Source organism: Nerophis ophidion, linkage group LG11, assembly GCF_033978795.1.
Source record: "Nerophis ophidion isolate RoL-2023_Sa linkage group LG11, RoL_Noph_v1.0, whole genome shotgun sequence".
In the NCBI taxonomy this organism is placed as follows: domain Eukaryota; kingdom Metazoa; phylum Chordata; class Actinopteri; order Syngnathiformes; family Syngnathidae; genus Nerophis; species Nerophis ophidion.
This window is the reverse complement of record NC_084621.1, coordinates 44817914-44839218: the sequence shown is the minus strand read 5'-3', so window position 1 is coordinate 44839218 and position 21305 is coordinate 44817914. Positions and strand designations below refer to the sequence as shown.

The 21305-nt window shown below is 40.4% G+C and overlaps 1 protein-coding gene across 4 annotated transcripts in view; it reads right to left on the bottom strand.

Annotated features, from left to right (window-relative positions):
- phactr4b (phosphatase and actin regulator 4b) overlaps positions 1–13866 on the bottom strand; it is an 87459-nt gene extending 73593 nt beyond the window's left edge. Inside the window, exon 1 of one of the 4 annotated variants that reach the window (XM_061916091.1) lies at positions 13737–13866. The gene's annotated coding sequence lies outside the window, so the exon portion shown is untranslated. Of the gene's footprint in view, positions 1–12825; positions 12984–13328; positions 13543–13606 lie in introns of those variants that run through there. The other 3 variants (XM_061916090.1, XM_061916092.1, XM_061916089.1) reach the window with 3 other exon arrangements.
- Positions 13867–21305: the final 7439 nt, after the last annotated feature.

Here is a 21305-nt window from a genome sequence, read left to right as displayed (position 1 = left end):
GATAACAAACCAATCCTTAAAGCTGTGACTGTAAAACCATGTGTGGCGTGCACACACCCACGCCGCTACACTTTACTTGCGCTAATTCAATTACAACATGAGAGGAAATGGCAGCAGCTGGCTGGGTTGTGCCAATCCTTAAATAGCAGTATGCTTCCACACTCTCAGGCTATGGATTTGGGCACAAAGGCCAGCAGAGGAAAATCATTGACTGCACTCTTAGGACTCTGCTGAATAGTGTTTGACGTTGCGGCAAATAACACACACAGCAGTACTGAACACCTGATTTCGACTTAGAGAAAGTCACTGCAGTTAAAGCAAAGTTTTGGAGAATACTGCCGCATCTGTCTCATCTAATCTAAAGTCTGAAGCCAACTTGTAAAAGAATGGATGAGGATGTCGGTTTCCTATCAAGGTCAGTTGCGCGTCACTGCCCTAGAAAGTAAAATACACCATGGGGACTTGTGGCCCACTTTCACCAGGAGGCCAAAATGTTAATTGTCAGCTTTTCGCTCAACTTTTTTAATTTGATGTTTCTCCATACGGCCTCTTGACGATGGAGAGTACCATAACCATTTGATTACATCTTGGTCAAGAAGCGCTTCCGCTAAAACGTCATTACAGGTAGAACACGCAGCTTTCCAAAAGCAGTCATTGAGAGTGAATGTCTCGTCCTGATGTCTTTTCGCTGACGCTTGAAAAAAATCAAAAGCTCCAAGTGCACAAGAATAAAGTTTGATGTGGATAAACTCCAAGACCCTGAGGTGGCAGAAGTCTTCAGCGCAAGGATAGGAGGGAAGTTTGCACCACTGCTCATCCTAGGTGCAGAAAAAATTGATGTCAATAGCATGACCACCAAGTTGAAGAGTCGTAACTGAACAAGCCACAGAGATCCTCTGCAAACTACACTCAAAGAAGAAACCTTGGGTCACTAATGAACTGCTAGATTTGTGTGACAAGCGAAAAGCCATGAAGAAGAGTAAGAACCCAATTGAAGGATCTGATGCTTATAGAGTAATCAATAAAAACATTAAGATAAGCATGCATTCAGCATACCAGACCTGGATTGAGGGAAAATGCCAAGAAATAGAGAGCAGCCTGAATGCCAACAACACCAAGAAGGCATACCAAACTGTTAATGAGCTAATAAGCACAAAACCGATCAAAGGCCCTGCAATCCAGAGCAAGATCAGAGAATACTTAGTGGAAGAGCAGAAGATCCTAGACTGATGGACAGAATACTGCTCTGTGCTCTACAACAACATGAAAAGTGGAGACCCAACAGTCCTGACATGTCCTAAATCCATCCATTTCCTACCGCGTGTCCCTTTTGGGGTTGCGGTGGGTGCTGGAGCCTATCTCAGCTGCATTTGCGCGCCACGGAGGACAAAGATAAGATTCTCATTCTCAGTGAAGAAGTTGAGACAGCAGTCAAGGCACTAAAAAAAGGAAAACAACCCGAGTGGACAACATCCTAGCAGACCTTGTACAAGCAGGGAGAGGTAGCCATGATAGACACCCTCACCATCCTGTACAACAAAATCTGGCAGAGTAGTGAGTGGCCTACATCATGGACTCAATTACTCATTATCACAGTTCTGAAAAAAGGAAATCTCCATCTGTGCCAAAACTACCTCACCATCGATCTTATTAGAAAACAAGCAAAGTCCTAATGAAAATAATAGTAAATAGGTGAAAACCTCAAGCTGAACTGATCATAGCTGAAGAACAGGCTGGAATTAGGGCAAAGCAGCGCACCACAAAACGGATATTCAATTTAAGAATCATTTGTGTGAGATACCTGCAGCATCAACACCTTTACCACATGTTTGTATACTTCAAAATAGCCTTTCACCGGGTATGGCATGCTGCGCTGTGGGCAATCAAGAGGAAATATAACATCAGCCCTAACCTTGTCAGAACTTTTCAAAATCTGGACAACAAAGCTACCAGCGAAACTTTCTATAAAGGAGCTATCAAAGACTGGTTTAGGACAACAATTGGAATGCGCCAAGGATGCCTTCTCTTTCACGTCTTTCTGGAGTGTATCATGACGGATACCCTGGCGAATCGTGAGGGAACTGCCAGCATAGTTACAGTGTCCACCCTGAGATCGGAAGGTTGTGAGTTCAAACCCCGGCTAAGTCATAACTAAAACTATAAAAATGGGATTGATTACCTCCCTGTTTGGCACTCAGCATCAAGGGTTGGAATTGGGGGCTAAATCACCATGCTCCCCTCAGCTCCCAGGGGGTGAACGAGGGGATGGGTCAAATGCAGAGGACAAATTTCACCACACCTAGTGTGTGTGTGACAATCATTGGTACTTTGACTTTAATTTAACTTTAACATAAGAGGCAGACCAATTACCAAGTTACGTTTTGCGGATGACATCGTTGGGATAGCTGGAGAAGAAAAATAACTTGTCAGCCTACTTGAAATGCTTGATACCACCTCCCAAGCCTATGGAATTGAAATCCATGCTGAAAAAAACTAAATGACGACCAACAACAACAGTGGCATCCGCTCAGACATCAAAGTCAATGGACAGGCACTAGAAACTTCAAGTAATTGGAGCAATCGTGTCAGATGAAGGATCACAACCGAAAGTCCTTGCCATATTTGCTCAAACAACTACTACCCTGGCAAAAGTCAAGTCCATATTGAAAGACAAAAAAATCAGTCTGTCGTCAGTAGGGTTTGGTATCGAGTATCGATTGGAACCGGGACTAACTTTCCGATTCTCCCGGAATCGTTCAAAAGTTTAGATTTCGATTCATAGTTTCTATACCCAGTCCGCCAACCGGAAAAAAATAATAAGTCCGCCAACCCGGAAGAAGAAGCCGCTGAACACCAACGAAGAAGCGCCCACCGCCGAAAGTGTTAGCATAGCCGAGCGAGTCAGTCAAGCATGGATAGTGGGTGTCGACGGTCGAAAGTGTGGTTTTAATTTACTAAAAAAAAAAAGAAATGTCGGCGAAATGTAACACGTGCGACAGGACTGTTTCGTGCTCAGGAGGGTGCACGTCGAACATGATGAAGCACCTCCGAGTTCATGGAGTACAAATAAATGCGTGTCCCGTCAACAAAAGACTTATCCTTTGCTGTCAGATCTCGCTTTCTCCTATTTATGGTTTCAAGCTTCTTCCACACCCAGCGAACGTGTATTTTCCACAGCAAGAGACACTATCTGTCCAGAACGCTCACGCATCCTGCCTGAGAAGATGGTTATGGTCATTTTCCTAAACAAGAACTGTCTCTGATTTTATACTGTACCTGCTGCTAATCTGGACTGGGTTTTGCAAGTTGTTTCTTATTGTTTATTTGCTTTTCTGCACCAGGTTAGCACATCAGTGAGAGCATGGTAACATGTTTAAGTACCTGCAGCATCATAAACTTGTGTGTGTAAATGTGTTTTCAGGAGGTTTTCAAAAATAAAGCTCTCTTGAGGAAAGTGTACCCCTCTGAATTTTTTTTTTTTTTTAAAGAAAGAATCTGAATCGAGAATCGTCAGGAATCCAAATCGAAACAAAGAAACGGAATCGTTCGAATTCAAACGATACCCAACCCTAGTCGTCAGAGGTGAGACTCCAGCGCTCACTTGTAATCACAATCATTCTATACGCCTGGGAAACTTGGACCCTTACAGCAGAGCTGCAAAAGAGAGTGCAGAGCATGGATATGAGATGCTACAGAAGACTCATGGGTATCTCTTACACTCAACATGTATCTGTATCCAGTCCAGCAAAAAGATCAGCCAATCCATCGGCCCACATGATGACCTGCTCACCAATGTCATATAGTGGAAACTGAGGTGGTAAGGACACAACACCAAATCCTCAGGCCTCGCAAAGACCATCCCGCAAGGCATCGTACAAGGTAGCAGGAGACCAGGGAAACAAAAGAAAAGATGGGAAGTTAACCTCAGAGAATTAACTCACTGGAAACTCAGTGAGGCTGTAAAAACTGCCGAGGACAGAGAGGGGTGAAGAGAGCTGGTCAACAGATCGTCTGAGGTGCCCCAAAGATCCTTCAGGGTTATGGGATAGGTGTTGGTTTCTCCATTACATGTGAAGATTACATAACAACAGGGTGACAAATCATCTAACAGAGTGTTAAGCAGAGTGTTAAGGTCTGTATCCAGGGGTGACTGTAATGTTCCAAAAAGAAAGCCGGCCTTCTCCCAATCAGCCTCTTCCTACCAAGTCATCAAAGAATGAAATGGGCTACCTGACAATCTAAAGAACAACTGAAGTTTTCACAGTTTCTCACATGCAGTCAAAGACTGGCTTAGAGACCACCAATCCAGCTCACAGACCACCAGTCTTGCTCAAATGAATAATACCAGGCAGGTTGTTGACCATCAGATAATACCCTATTGGGAGCAGTCTGATTGCCGCCAGAGTACCAGTCTAATCGTGTAACATCGCAATCTTGTTAACGTATGCAGTACCAATGGGGTATATGGCTAATAAATGATACCCTTATGGGTACCATCTAATGGCTACTGCACTGTATAATGTGTTATGTGGACTTTGATAAAAACTGCTACACTTTATATACATCCATCCATTCATCCACCCATTCATTTTCTACCGCTTGTCCCTTTCAAGGTCACGGGGGGTGCTGGAGCCTATCTCAGCTGCATCCGGGCGGAAAGCGGAGTACACCTTGGACAAGTCGCCACCTCATCACAGGGCCAACATCCATCCATCCATTTTTCTACCGCTTATTCCCTTTGGGGTCGCTAGTGTCTATCTCAGCTACAATAGGGCGGAAGGCGAGTTACACCCTGGACGAGTCGCCACCTCATCACAGGGCCAACATCTGCACTTTAAATGAAGCTGCTAAAATATTGTAGCTTGACCGCCCATTGATTTGTAACTAGCATACTCTCCTGTGTTTCCCGCAGCAATTTGTTGCTAAAGCAGCCACCTTAACAATAAAAAATAAATAAATAAATAAAAAATAATTTTGTCCTGTCCAGCATCTCAGACAAATCATATAGTTGATGGAGATGCCCATATCGGCTGTTCAGATTTACTTTACAAAAGACAAGTGTAGGATTCTTCTTATGTTGCCTTATTTGTATTTGACTTTATTAAATGTATTTATATTATCATTTGGTGCTAAACTAAAGTCTTAACAGGCTGCTACGCTTCGTACTGCCTCTGCTTCTGTCAGTACGTCTCTGCAGCACTCAGCATTGTCCCACCCACAGAACCATCTGATTGGTTACACGCAGAGCGGTAACGGCCAATCAGCAATGCGTATTCAGAGTGCATGTAAGAGCCAATCAGCAGTGTGTATTCAGAGCGGTAACAGCCAATCAGTAGTGAGTATTCAGAGCACATGGAGTCTGTGCTCACGGCACAGGCAGGGAGAGAGGACAGACGGTACGGGTTAGCAGAAAGGTGTTTAGCAGGTGAGCATAATGCAGCGGACTCTCCCCAAATTATAATAAACACCTCCCAGTCAACAACTGGTAACATCACTATGAGCCCGTTGACGTTCTAGGAATATAAGCGGTAGCTCAGCTGGGTCGCAGTCTTTTAGGTGAAGGCTAGTTAGCTTTTAGCGCAACGTTAGCTCATATTGCAGTGTGTGCATGCGCGCGTGTGTGTGTGTGTTACGGACAGCAAATGCCTGTCCGTCTGAGAGAAAGACAAGCATTATTGACCTATAGTTAACAACTGAGTTATTTCACTTTACCTTTTTCGGTGTTGAAGCAGAAAAAAAGGACATTATGTTAAATGAAAAGTTTCTGTCTCTGATAGTTGATATAATGATGCAACTGCATCATAAAGCCTACATGAACTCCATGGTGTTCAGGGATGAATAGTCTCTCCTATTGCTATTGTACTGAAAGGTACATTACATACAAGTTTTGGAGCAACATATGTTGCCATCCAAGCAACATCTTTTTCATGGAGACCCCTGCTTATTTCAGCAAGACAATGCAAAGCCACTTGTGGCTTCATAGTATAAGAGTGTGGGTACTAGACTGGCCTGCCTGTAGTCCAAACCTGTCTCACATTGAAATTGTGTGGCGTACTATGAGGCCTAAAATACCACAACGGAGACCCGGACTGTTGAACAACTTAAGCCCTACTTCAAGCAAGAATGGAAAATAATTCCACCTGGTTTCCCTGCTCTTCAGGAGATTTTATTGTAAAATCCCCTAATGAGCAGGGAAACCTGCGAAACAGGCTTTATAGCAATATACTTACAGGTTAGTGGGAATAGTTTATGCCTTTTTGTATTCTAGCATCCAGCACAAATAGTGGAAAATATGTGGTTTGAGGAGTTTTGTGGAACGATTTTATACAAAACATTTTGGATGAAAACCTCAAATAACCCAAAGTAGCGACCCAGGCTCTCATTTGAGGTAGACGACCTCACAAATGAGTGGCTGTTATATATATTTATTCAGGGTGTAACGGTACGTGTATTTGTATTGAACAGTTTCGGTACGGGGGTTTCGGTTCGATTCAGAGGTGTATCGAACGAGTTCCACGCGGATATATTAAGTAGCGCACTCACGTTGTGTAAACAATGCACATCGAGGCACCATGAATTGATTTATGTGGATCCCGACTTAAACAAGTTGAAAAACTTATTCGGGTGTTACCATTTAGTGGTCAATTGTATGGAATATGTACTGTACTGTGCAATCTACTAATAAAAGTTTCAATCAATCAAAGAAAACAACACATGGCATGTTAGCAGCGACCGGGCTACGATCGACTGACCATACTTCCTCTTTTCACCGGATATGTCCTCTTTTGCGGGGCTGTCCAGGTGGAGTTTCTTAAATGCCTCAAATGTCCGGCATTTTAAGTTAGGATTGCATGTATTTTCAATGTATTTTCAGGGCTAAGAAGGGGTTAAAAAAAAAATGTGTGAGCAGCAACATTCGTGAGGGAGGGGCAGAAACAGAGAGAGCGAGAGAGTTATGATAAACGTGCATGCGCCGCCAGGCCCTGCTTTTTACCCATACATTTATCAGATTTTATTTTTTATTATCTATAGCAGGGGTGTCAAAAGTGTGCCCTGGAGGCTATTTGCGGCACACAGCTAATGTTTTAAAGACCCACGGCACATTCTAAAAATACCATTAAAATAAACAAAACCGAAATAAAAAGTTTAAAAGCTAAATGTAATTTACAAAAAGTTGCAAAGTTGACTAATAAAACAAAGCTGTTTTTTTTTCCTTTCAAACTCTCAATGCTCATAACAAAATATTGAATCAAAATCAATGTTATTATACATTTTTGACCGATCCAAGTTTCCGATTACTTCACATCAAATATTCCACTAAGAAAAAGATTTTTGGTGGAAGATTTTGAAAATTTGTTAAATAAATAAACAAAAATTGTATATTTTGTTATTGTCTTACTGTACCGAATATGAACCGAACCATGACCTCTGAACCGAGGTACGTACCGAACTGAATTTTTTGTGTACCGTTACACCCCTAATATTTATGGATCGTTTTATTTTCCTGTAGGTATAATGGCCAAGTACACCCCATCCATTTAGCGCAGCTTTAATTAAACTATTTACAACTACATATATCTACCAGTCAGCCGACGCAGGTTGGAGACAGAGAAGAAAACACCTAATTTTTTTTTTTTTTGGGCACCTCAGCTCATTCTTAGCTGTGAACAAATCAATCAAGTAGGGTGACTCTTAAGGGCCCATTAAAGAGTGGCAGCCAATTGGTAGTGTATGGAAAGAGCTCCAGCAGGCATTTTCTCAAATTGACTTCAGGAGCTATTAGGGCTGAGGCTGATTGAACCACATGAAATGCTGCTTTAGGAGAATGGCTATCCACGTTGTTAGGTCTATTTTAGCGTCCCTATGGAATACCCTACAGTTCCTTAGCCCACTTATGATTGTAGTACATAACCATACATACAGTATGTGTATATGCATGCACAGACAGGGCCTTCTCTCTGGTCGGCCCTAAGCTCTGAAACACTCTTTCCCTCCGTGTTCGAACTGCTCCCACAGTTGAGTGTTTTTAAGTCACGTCTTAATACCCAATTTTATTCTCTGGCTTTTAACACTATGTGAGTTGTGTGGTCCTCTGTGTTTTTAATTTTTTTATTTTTACTGTTTTAATTGGTTTTACCCTTTAAAATAGTTTTTAATCATATTTATTTCTATATTGTTTTTATATTTATTTATTTTGTTTTCATTCAGTCATTGGTGGAGCTAAGGGTTGTATTTGAATCTTGTTTTAATATTTCTGAGCAGCACTTTGGAACAGGGGTTAGTGCATGTGCCTCACAATACGATGGTCCCGAGTTCGATCCTGGGCTCGGAATCTTTCTGTGTGGAGTTTGCATGTTCTCCCCGTGACTGTGGTGGGTTCCCTTCGGGTACTCTGGCTTACTCCCACCTCCAAAGACATGCACCTGGGTATGGGCATCACTAAATTGGCCCTAGTGTGTGAATGTGAGTGTGAATGTTGTCTGTTTGTCTGTGTTGGCCCTGCCATGAGATGGCGACTTGTCCAGGGTGAACCCTGCCTTCCATCCAAATGCAGCTTAGATGGCCTCCAGCAACCCCCGCAACTCCGAAAGGCACAAGCGGTAGAAATGGATGGATGGACTTTGAAAATATTTTTGTTGTTTAAATGTGCTTTATACCGTATTTTTCAGATTATAAGTCACAGCTTTTTTCATAGTTTGGCCCGGGGTGCGACATATACTCCGGAGCGATTTATGTGTGAAATTATTAACACATTACCGTAAAATATGAAATAATGTTATTTATCTCATTCGCGGAAGAGACGAAGAAAATGTCAGCAATCGTCACACACATATCAGCAATCGTCACACACACGTCAAACAATAAGAATTCTGCAGGGGTGAATCATGGCAGAAGTGCACTGTGGGTCATGGGATGCTAACTGCTATATGTTACTGCCGTAGCTATTAAGATGGATCATTTCAACGTTGGCGGTAACTTATAAAATCTGAGAAGGGCTGAACAAAAATGGCACAGAAAAGGAAATCATGTACTGCAGATTACAAGCTGAACGTAGTGAAATATGCAGCAAAAAACAACAAGAGGAAGTGGCGCATACCTTTGGAGTTGGCAGAGTTGTTTAGAAGTGACATTGAGGATAAAGATTTCATCGGATTTATCAATTACGAGTGACATATTGTTTGGTAAACGTATAGCATGTTCTATATGTTATAGTTATTTGAATGACTCTTACCATAATATGTTACGTTAACATACCAGGCACCTTCTCAGTTGGTTATTTATGCGTCATATAACGTACACTTATTCAGCCTGTTGTTCACTATTCTTTATTTATTTTAAATTGCCTTTCAAATGTCTATTCTTGGTGTTGGATTTTATTAAATAAATTCCCTCCAAAAATGCGACTTATACTCCAGTGCGACGTGTACATGTTTTTTTCCTTCTTTATTATGCATTTTCGGCTGGTGTGACACATACTCCGGAGCGACTTGTAATCCGGACAACTCGGTAAATAACGGGAATTAGATAGATAGATAGATATCATTTATCTATCTATCAATATATAAATGGGTTGTACTTGTATAGCGCTTTTCTACTTTCAAGGTACTCAAAGCGCTTTGACACTACTTCCACATTTACCCATTCACACACACATTCACACACACATTCACACACTGATGGAGGGAGCTACCATGCAAGGCGCTAACCAGCACCCATCAGGAGCAAGGGTGAAGTGTCTTGCTCAAGGACACAACAGACGTGACGAGGTTGGTACTAGGTGGGGATTGAACCAGGGACCCTCGGGTTGCGCACGGCCACTCTACCACTGCGCCACGCCATCCTCTAGATCAGGGGTCACCAACGCGGTGCCCGCGGGCACCAGGTAGCCCGTAAGGACCAGATGAGTCGCCCGCTGGCCTGTTCTAAAAATAGCTCAAATAGCAGCACTTACCAGTAAGCTGCCTCTATTTTTTTAATTTTATTCATTTACTAGCAAGCTGATTTCACTTTGCTCAACATTTTTAATTTTAGGAGAGACAAAACTCAAATAGAATTTGAAAATCCAAGAACATATTTTAAAGACTTGGGATTCACTTGTTTAAATAAATTCATTTATTTTTTTACTTTGCTTCTTATAACATTCAGAAAGACAATTTTAGACAAAAAATACAACCTTAAAAATTATTTTAGGATTTTTAAACACATATACCTTTTTACCTTTTAAATTCCTTCCTCTTCTTTCCTGACAATTTAAATAATTTTACTGTAAAGAATACTTAAATACATTTTAATTTAATTCTTCATTTTAGCGTCTGTTTTTTCGACAAAGAATATTTGTGAAATATTTCTTCAAACTTATTATGATTAAAATTCTGGCAAATCTAGAAAATCTGTACAATCAAATTTTAATCTTATTTCAAAGTCTTTTGAATTTCTTTTAAAATTTTGTTCTGGAAAATCTAAAATAAATAATGATTTGTCTTTGTTACAACTATAGCTTGGTCCAATTTGTTATATATTCCAACAAAGTGCAGATTGGAATTTAGCCTATTTAAAACATGTCATCAAAATGCTAAAATGAATCTTAATCAGGAAAAATTACTAATGATGTTTCATAAATTATTTTTTAATTTTTTCAGAAAGATTTGAATTAGCTAGTTTTTCTCTTCATATTTTTCGGTTGAATTTTGAATTTTATATAGTCAAAATTGAAGATAAACTATGTTTCAAAATTTTATTAGATTTTTTTCGCATTTTATCCTCTTTTAAATCATTTATTCTCTACAAAAAAACTTCCGTAAAAGGAAAAAAATGTACGACGGAATGACACACAGAAATACACATTTTATATTGAGCAAATTTGCTATTTATATATATATATATATATATATATATATAAATAGCAAATTTGCTCAATTTACCTTTAATAAATATATATATATATTTATAATAAATATATATATATATATATCTGCGATGAGGTGACGACTTGTCCAGGGTGTTGCCTGCCTTCCGCCCGATTGTAGCTGAGATAGGCGCCAGCGACCCCCGCGACCCCAGAAGGGAATAAGCGGTAGAAAATGGATGGATGGATATATATATATAAATAATAAATATATATATTTATTTATTAAAGGTAAATTGAGCAAATTGGCCATTTCTGGCAATTTATTTAAGTGTATCAAACTGGTAGCCCTTCGCATTAATCAGTACCCAAGAAGTAGCTCTTGGTTTCAAAAAGGTTGGTGACCCCTGCCCTAGATAGATACAGGGTTTCCCACACATTCATTTATTTGTGGCGGCCCGCCACGAAAGAATTACGGCCGCCACAAATAAAAAAAATTAAAAATAAAAACATTTATAAAAAAAAATTTTCTTCGGCTTTTGACTCGCTCGACCTCTCATAAAAGCAATTCACTCCATTCACTCTGTCTGTGAATGGAGCTTGTAGTTACATATTATATAAATATGTAAATATTATATAAATATGTACATAAAGTGTTGTAATTATATTCCAACTCAGCGTTCTTCTTGGACATCGCCGCCGCCGCTGCTGCCGCCGCCCACCCCCCCAAGCCCCCCATTCGCCCGACCACACCACCACAAATAGATACCTGACCTGTGGGAAACACTCAGATCGATAGATGGATAGGATGCACTCTGGACAAGTCGCCACTTCATAAATTGTAACCCAGAAAATATAAATGGGTTGTACTTGTATAGCGCTTTTCTACCTTCAAGGTACTCAAAGCGCTTTGACAATACTTCCACATTTACCCATTCACACACTGATGGAGGGAACTGCCATGCAAGGCGCTAACCAGCACCCATCAGGAGCAAGGGTGAAGTGTCTTGTTCAGAAGACAACGGACGTGACGAGGTTGGTACTAGTTGGGGATTGAACCAGGGACGCTCGGGTTGCGCATGGCCACTCTTCCGCTGCGCCACGCCCTCCCTATACCTGATATTTGTGATTAACAATAAAAGGCATTAATCCCAATCGACAATCACGTGTACGTATTTCATGAAAATTGTCCGAGGCTGAAAGATTGTACATCAAAACAATCGTAAAATAGTGACGTTGGGAATTTTACTAGAGTTTGTCACTAACACTGTAAATTGTTACATCCCTATAATGAACAAAATGCACAGGACTGGACTTCTATTTAACACCCTTCGTGACCCCAAAAGGGACAAGCGGTAGGAAATGGATGGATGGATATCATAGCTTCTGATTTTCACTCAGCCTTATGTTGGGTGTTGCTATGCAACGCTGGCATTTAATGACATCATATACAGTGTTTCGGTATGTTGGCAGACAGACATGCCTCAGTACAGAGTACAGTCTCCTGGCAGGCAGACCAAGACCCCATCTCTCAGGCGGGTTTCATTCCCCCCGGTTTAGCCCAGATCTTTAAAGTCTTGGACTGCTTTCAAACTTGACCAAACGAACTTCACAAGCAAAAAAAAAATGTACTTAAGTCAGTTTAAACCTGAACAAAGAAATAGTGTAAGCACCCCTAGGGACCATGCCCCCCGCTCCTTTTAATCCAAGTGACGTCCCTGTGAGTCGCTAACATAAAGGTTCACGAACCAGAGACACTCGATACAACTTGTACACACAGAAACAACTTCAAATGCTTAGTTTGTCAGTAACCATGTTATGAAATGACTAATATTCCACATGGCACCCACAACAGCCATTCCTTAATCAGGTCCTCCAACAGCGAATAAGCGCTACATGGCGTGCTATTTTACAACTGTAACCATATGATCCCCTGTCGATCACTTAAGCGTTTATTCCCGTTTCAAGGTACACATTACCTGGATGGATGACGCGGCGTAAAGCGAGTCGAGACTCAGGGGCGGCAGCCGCTAAATTCCGGGTGTATAGGAGGAATAATCTTAGTAGTAATACTTCCGGTATCCAATCTTTCAGCCTCGAAGGTGTCCTCGCGCCAGGAGGGACTATAGATAATAGTCACCCGGTCTCAAGGGGAAAGAACGACAACATCCGGCCATTTCTTTTCACAATAAAATCATTTCCCCCGACACCTTACACGCCAGAAGTCTACATGACTCGTCTTGTGTATTTCACCTGTGAAACGTGTTTAAAACACGCATTCTATTATTCAGAATCAGTCATTTGGCGCATATTAAAAAAAAAAAAAATCGACCGGGTCTAACGTAGCGTACCCGTTCACAGGCCCCATACGGCTACAACATGTCATCAATATGCAATATCGATCAGTCGAAACAGATTCAAATCCAAGGTATCCAGTTATAAGGCGTGTTTAAGGTACATCCAGAAAGAATCATCTACATACCGCAGGTCACCGCGTATCCTTTGTTGTGAGAGGACGTCGTGTGCAAGGAATAGGTGCAAGATTGATCCTAATTCCTACAGGCAGGTAATCCATAAAATACATATTTAGGTGCTTCTCATGAAAAGTGTGGGGCGGCTATTGCACATTCACGCACAATACAACAGCGATCATGTCAATGTTGTCTCATTGCCAATCAGCCAACTTCGGTTATTCTCCTCGCTCCAAACAAACAAACTCCGCATAGCACAATTCACTCACATTCCTCCTTCCTGACTCACCGTTCTCCGCCCTCGACTATATATATAAAAAAAAAATAAACACTCCGCCAAGGTGAAAATATCTCCCACGAACACTTTCACCCACTTCCAACAGTGGAAACCTCAAAGTCCAAGCTTTTTGCGCTCTTACCGGAAGTCATCCCGAGCTGGGCATGGTGGTACCGGTAGTCCTCGATGGAGGCCTGTGCCTCCTCTGTGGACGTTGCGGAACGGGCTCCTGCGTATACGTAAAACTTCATTACCCACAAGGCATTGCGGTGTGGCGAACGGGGTAGGAAAGAGGGCGGGGAATTATTAGCATGCGACCTAGCTAAGAAACTTCCTCTAAATGCCGACTTTTCTGTCGACAAAACGCCGTCAATAAGTAAATCTATTCCGACACAGGACCAACACCTAATAATGTTTATAGTTAGAAATCGTTTCAGAGAAGCTATATGCGTCGTATTATAAGGCGTGTAAGTATTGCTCCCTATAGCCTATGTGAATTGCTAGATGTACATTTTAAAATTATTTTACATTTGTAGAGTACATTCCGCTTAAGATAAAAATAAATGTTGAGGTTTCGCCTAAACATCAGAGCTCTTCTGGCTTGAGTTTGCCATCTATTGGGCAACTGCCGTCATAGCAAATATGCACATTTTAACCACTATTTCTCAATTACTGTATTACTTAGAGTTGTTCAGTTATTTATTATTATAACCATGTAGTGTAGTTTTGATAAACCATTATTGTAACAAATAAACTCCCTGGACAAGTCATCCCCGCATCATCCCACTATTTATTTGTTAATATATATATTAAATATTAACATATTTATCATCATAATAGATACAGTGGGACAAAAAAGTATTTAGTCAGTCGCCGATTGTGCTAGTTGTCCCACTTAAAATGGTGACAGAGGTCTGTAATTTTCATCATAGGTACACTAACTGTGAGAGACAGAATGTGAAAAAAACCCAGGAATTCACATTGTTGGAATGTTAAAGAATGTATTTGTAAATTATGGTGGAAAATAAGTATTTGGTCAACCATTCAAAGCTCTCACTGATGGAAGGGGTTTTTGGCTAAAAATCTCACGATACATGGCCCCATTCATTCTTTCCTTAACACGGATCAATCATCTTGTCCCCTTAGCATAAAAACAGCCCCAAAGCATGATTTTTCCACCCACATGCTTCACAGTAGGTGTGGTGTTCTTGGGATGCAACTCAGTATTCTTCTTCCTCCAAACACGACAAATTGAGTTTATACCAAAAAGTTCTATTTTGGTTTCATCTGACCACATGACATTCTCCCAATCCTCTGCTGTATCATCCATGTATCCATTTTGGTATAAACTCAACTCGTCGTGTTTGGAGGAAGAAGAATACTGAGTTGCATCCCAAGAACACCATACCTACTGTGAAGCATTGGAGTGGAAACATCATGCTTTGAGGCTGGTATTATGCTGAGGGACGGCGTGGCGCAGTGTGAGAGTGGCCGTGCGCAACCCGAGGGTCCCTGGTTCAAATCCCACCTAGTACCAACTTCGTCACGTCCGTTGTGTCCTGAGCAAGACACTTCACCCTTGCTCCTGATGGGTGCTGGTTGGCGCCTTGCATGGCAGCTCCCTCCATCAGTGTGTGAATGTGTGTGTGAATGGGTAAATGTGTCAAAGCGCTTTGAGTACCTTGAAGGTAGAAAAGCGCTATACAAGTACAACCCATTTATTTATTTAAGGGGACAGGACGATTGATCCGTGTTAAGGAAAGAATGAATGGGGCCATGTATCGTGAGATTTTGAGCCAAACCTCCTTCCATCAGTGAGAGCTTTGAATGGTTGACCAAATACTTATTTTCCACCATAATTTACAAATACATTCTTTAAAATTCCTACAATGTGAATTCCTGGATTTTTTTTCACATTCTGTCTCTTACAGTTGAAGTGTACCTATGATGAAAATTACAGACCTCTGTCACCATTTTAAGTGGGAGAACTTGCAGAATCGGTGGCTGTTTTTATATATGAGCTGTCTCTTGGCTCATTATTAGGCTTTAAGTCACAAACAAAAATTTGATTTACAAGCATCCCCACCTTTAGTTGGCGCAGCAAATGTCATTGTGAGTCCCGTAAAATGTAAACCACTACATCTGGTCTTATTGCCAGCATTAGCTAATATCTAGAGATTGACATAACTTTGTTTTCCAACATGGGACTGAAGAAAAATGTAAAGGGCAGTGCCGAGAAGAAGTGGATGATATTCATTGAATTAAAGAAAGAAATCATCAAAAACATGACTGAACATGTTGCCAACTTAGTGAAGTTATTCGATGGTATACCTGCTAGCCTGCACTGCACTGAAGTAGAATGAGTCTAATGCCAGCCAATAATGTTAAAATAATATGTAAATGGCAGGCATGAAAATATGAAGAAGTTGCGGATGGTGTCTTTGATGAAAGAATCAGCTTAAAGAAGACTGAGTAGAAGTCTACTTTTCAAGGTAAATGTTGTACATTATTATTACAGTACTTAATAAAACTACTGTAGTTGTTAGTAATATATATTGTACTGTTTTTATACAATATTTGTGGTCTAAAATTGTGTTTTTCTTTTTAAAAGGCATGCTACATGTTACAAGTGTGCGGTTTTGGGTGTGTAAGCACTAATTAAATAGATTTCAGTTAATTTTAATGGGTGACATTGATTTCAGATACAAGTATTAGGATTCTCCCTTTAAAGAGGGTAGAGCCTTCCCAGACTCTTTAGTTTTAAGACTGTCTATAATGATTAGAAGGTGACTAGAACTGAAGTTTACCAATTTATTCTACAAAATAGGACTAAGTGCAAACAACAGAAATACCAGGCCTAGAGAGAGTGTCAAGCTAACAAGAGGTTGAAGCAATTTGTCCAACCTGCCCGTCTACCCAGGCTTTTTGTCTGGCCATGAATTGTATCTGAAACCTAGGAATTGAAAGTGAAACTTAACGTAACGTGTGAGCTTAGCACACACTCCTCCACCCTCTCTATTTATTTCTGTGCCTTATGACACACTCGATAATGAATACAGTATGTGTTACAGTGCATTGATAAAAACACAGGTTGTATTCAATGAGATTATCTCCTTCAAGCGGACCCAAGGCCAAAGCCAGTGATTTTTAAGGTGTTCGTATTCTGCCAAAAGGAGGGAACATATTCCTTTTACAAGCGTTTTGAGTTAAGAGTTGAGGCACTTTAATGTAAAATAAGTGCTTAATAAAAGTAACACTGTCCAAGGTGATACATTTTTCCAAGGTTAAACCCAGCTTGACTGATATTATTACAGACATCATTTAAACAGTACATACTTTGACTTGGTACACACTGTACCTAATGTACTGGACATTGCAGTTACCACTAGTCAACTATTTGATTTCCATTACGTGTGAAAGTGACAGTTTAAGCCATTGCATAATGATATCAAAATTCCGTATGGCGCAAGTAAAGCAGACAGATGGACATGCTTGCGTTATGTGTATTAGTTTGAAGCCACTAAAGTACAACTCGGCTGATTTTGATTATACCTGTAAGTGTTAAAGTGTGCCATTCCTAAATTAACCCCTAATAAATGTCATTGTGTAAGAGATATCAAACAAGTAGCGTGGGGTAGTAGCCCCACTGTGTTTATTTGTCTATATGTGCCCTGTGATTGACAGGCAACCAAGGGTGTACCGCCCGTGACCCTAATGAGGTCGAGCGGTATCGAAAATGGATTGATCATAAACTATGGTGACAGTGTTTATTTGTATATTAGGCTGGGCGATATGGCTGAAATTGGATTGCAATATAATTTTTTTTTATATCGGTCATTATCGATTATTTATATTTAAATGACCTTAAAAAACTAGGACCAGGAGAAAAACATAATAAATATAAAAAAATTGTATTTAAAATGTAGCCGTCCTCTGATTATTATCCCCCCCAGCTATCAGGGCAGAAAGGAAAGGAAATATCAACATAAGCATGGAAAACACTCAATCACTCTAACAAAGTTGAACACCAAACAATAACCTCTGAAGTGCAAAAATAAGGAATATGTAAGAAATGCTTTATAAAGTGTAACAAAATAGTGCAAAGTGTAAAAATATAAACATAGAGAAACCGGAGAATAACAATTGTCTGCATTTACTGCCAGGAAGTTACAGCTTTTCTCTAAATGGTAAGCACAGCTAATGTGGTGTGGTATTACCGGTCTTAGTGGGGACACGCGCCTTGCATAATTTACAGACCACAACAGTCTGACTATGGTCCGTTTTAAAAAAATCAAAAAAACTGCCATCCTGATGAGGTGACTTTTCCTGTTTTATCGACAATTTCTTCACTCTCTGCAGCACTCAGGTTCAGTTTTGATTCTCACTCCATGCAGAGAATCAACCGCGAGACAACAAGATGGCCCAACTAAACTTGATAGTTGATACTGTCACCTGATTGGCTGTTAGCGTGTCACTCCCACTGATTGGTGATCACTTCCTGCGTTTTTAGGTTACCAGAGAGCAAGTACCTTTGTTCAGGCAACCAACTGTGCTTTGCAACTCATGGTTTCTTCTTCTTACATGTCTACCGCGATATATATTGATATTGTTTTATCGCCCAGCCTTATGTGTGTGGTTAATATTGTTTAGTATTGAGTAGCCATATGTCACATTAAGTTGTACTGTTTTACAGTTAATTCCTGCTTACATGGGTTGTATTACACATTCCCTTTGTCGTCACTGGTAACAATATACCATTTTAAAGAATATACAAATATATAATGTAAACAAATATCAAAACCATGGTTTTTGGCAGTCATTTGTCCTCCTGCAGCACCATGGACAGAGTTCTTCAAATAAAGCCGTTGTTGTTTTCTAACAAGTTTATCCAACTTTTTGTCGCAACTGTGTCACACCAGTTAAGATTTTAATCATCAGGTTATTATGACTAATATATGTGAGAAGACAATTTATCACCTCCTTGTATTATTTTATTATCTCAGCAAAGGAGGGTAAGTGTCATGGGCGAGTGGAGGTGTCGAGTGCTGCCAAAAACCCCTGCCACCTCAAGATGTGGAAGTACACAATATGAAGTCCAACATATTGTTCAAGACACACAAAAACAGGCAAAAAGCTATCAGCATGAAAACAATGTCTGGCGCAAATTGGCGCATGACTCACTAGAAATAACAAATGAGACTTAAAGACATAAATACTAATGAGACAACACAATTGGACAAAGACACGCGAGTAAGGAGAGAGCTGACTGGAGTAAACACAAAGGTCAGACAGAACAAGACACAGGTGCTGATCATGACACAGACAAGCACGGATAAACCTGGAACGTAAACAACAGATCATGACAGGAATTTTTTTTCAAAAGCAAGTTTTTAACATAGATCGATAGAACCTTCCTTTGTTATACAGTGGATATGCTGCAAGGCAAGGTGAAACAATATGCATCACTGTGAAAAAGTGTTTACTTTTTACAGATACAAAATTAAACCAAAACCTGGTGCATGGGTAAAAAAAAGGAACTATTATATTTTGGTGTGAATCTGGATATAGGTGATTTGGGGGGTTAATTTTTAGTGATATTGCAGATTTCCTACTGCTGTTATTTAGCTCTATTTATTTGTGTTTGAGGCAGATAAAAGAGTAAGGTGCTGCAAAAACTGTAAAAAAAATCCAACAAACAAAAAAACACATTGAGCACTGCGGTTGTAACGAGACATTCTAAGCCATGTAGTTGTTGCATGATTATGAAGAATGAGCTGAATCCAACAGGAGACGATTGCAGGAGATGGAGACTATGAAGTATAACAGTATGACATTGTGTATCATTCCAAGCCCTGTTTATTCAAATGTTAAATTAAAACCAGTGCCTATTAAACACTTTCATTTTTAATCAAATTAATCACACTTTCACATGTTGAATAATAACAATAAATTACTTGTTTTAAATACAATTTTAAATAAAGACCCAATGTTCCGACACAGTTGCTATTCCATCCATCCATTTTCTACCGCTTATTCCCTTGTGGGGTCGCAAGGGGGCGCTGGCGCTTATCTCAGCTACAATCAGGCGGAAGGTGGGGTACACCCTGGACAAGTCGCCACCTCATCGCAGGGCCAACACAGATAGACAGACAACTTTCACACGAGTGTATTAATTTGTCAAAATGTTATTGATTCATTTTTAAATCTTTTACTTGAATTTACATAATTTATCCATCCATCAATCTTCTTCCGCTTATCAGAAGTCAGGTCGCGGGGGCAGCTACCCAAGCAGAGAAGCCCAGACTTCCCTCTCCCCAATGACTTAGTGCAGCTCTTCCCGGGGTTTCCCGAGGTGTTCCCAGGCCAGCTGGGCGACATAGTCTCTCCACTGTGTCCTGGGTCTTCCCCGTGGTCTCCTACCAGTCGGACATGCCCTAAACACCTCCCCAGGGTGGTGTTTGGGGCCATTCTGATGTACACCTTTTTATTGTTTAAAACCTTTTTTTGAAATGACCATGAAGCACAACAGTCGGAGTCTCCTCACCGATCTTTCCACTGACATATACATTGATCTGATCACTGACCTTAAAACGACCTGTTACGCTTCTCAGGTAAACACCCACAATTATGGTAAAGGAGCCTGTGCAGTCAAAATTAGGGCTGCAGCTATCGATTATTTTAGTAATCAAGTAATGTATCAGTAACACTTAGCATTTTGTTTCAAGTAAAAAAAACAACTTTTTAGCAGAGGCCTTTAAAAGGGCGTCCGTGACCTAGCGATTGGCGCGCTAGTTGTTGCTGGTGATTAGTTGTCAGATAGTGATTAGCACCCTAGTTGCCAACTTGCGATTATCACTTTAGTTGTCAGCTGGCAATTGGTGCATTAGTCGCCAGCTAGAGATAAACGCACTAGTGGCTGGCTAGCAGTTAGCACTCTAGTAGCCAGTTTGCGATTACCAGGCCCGTTACCAGCTGGCAATGTTAGCACTAGTTGCCAGCTAGCTATTATTGTCACAATACTATGTAAATAGTGTTAGTATTACACAATAAGAATGTAGTGTACCAATTTAATGTGAAATACAATCATAATTTCAGACAAGATATACGTACAAGTAGGGCATCCTTGCTCCTTCTATCCAAAATGTTGAAGACCCTTGCTTTATAGCCTCAATAAGTATTTTAAGGAAAATAGTTCAACAACTATTTTTCTGCTTGTTATAACCTTTTTTTAATATCTCTACTGTTCCCGACCACACAGACCATGACACACACACACACACACACACACACACGCTCTTATGTGCACTCTATTGCCACAACCGTGTGGAACCCATATTTAAAGTTCCGGGCACTCTATGCAGTCCCTATTTTATAAATTTGTATTAGTTACACTCAAATCCATGTTTTTTTTCAAATCGATTGATCGTTGCAGCCCTCATCAAAATAAATACTGTGATTTATCTGCATTTATGTATGATTATTGCAGTAATGTTTTGTAATTAATGGCATGTTATTAAATATGACAAAACAAAAAGGGACAGTCTAGTCACTAGATTTACTGTAAATATGAATACTGTGAATATTGAGTCACCTGACTTCTGACCAGGTCTCCACAAGGTTGTCTGTTTCTCTATGTGTCCAGGCAACCTGTCCAGGATGTCGTCCAACCTTTGCCTGAAGTCAGCTCGGATAGGCTCCCGCTGCCCGCTAC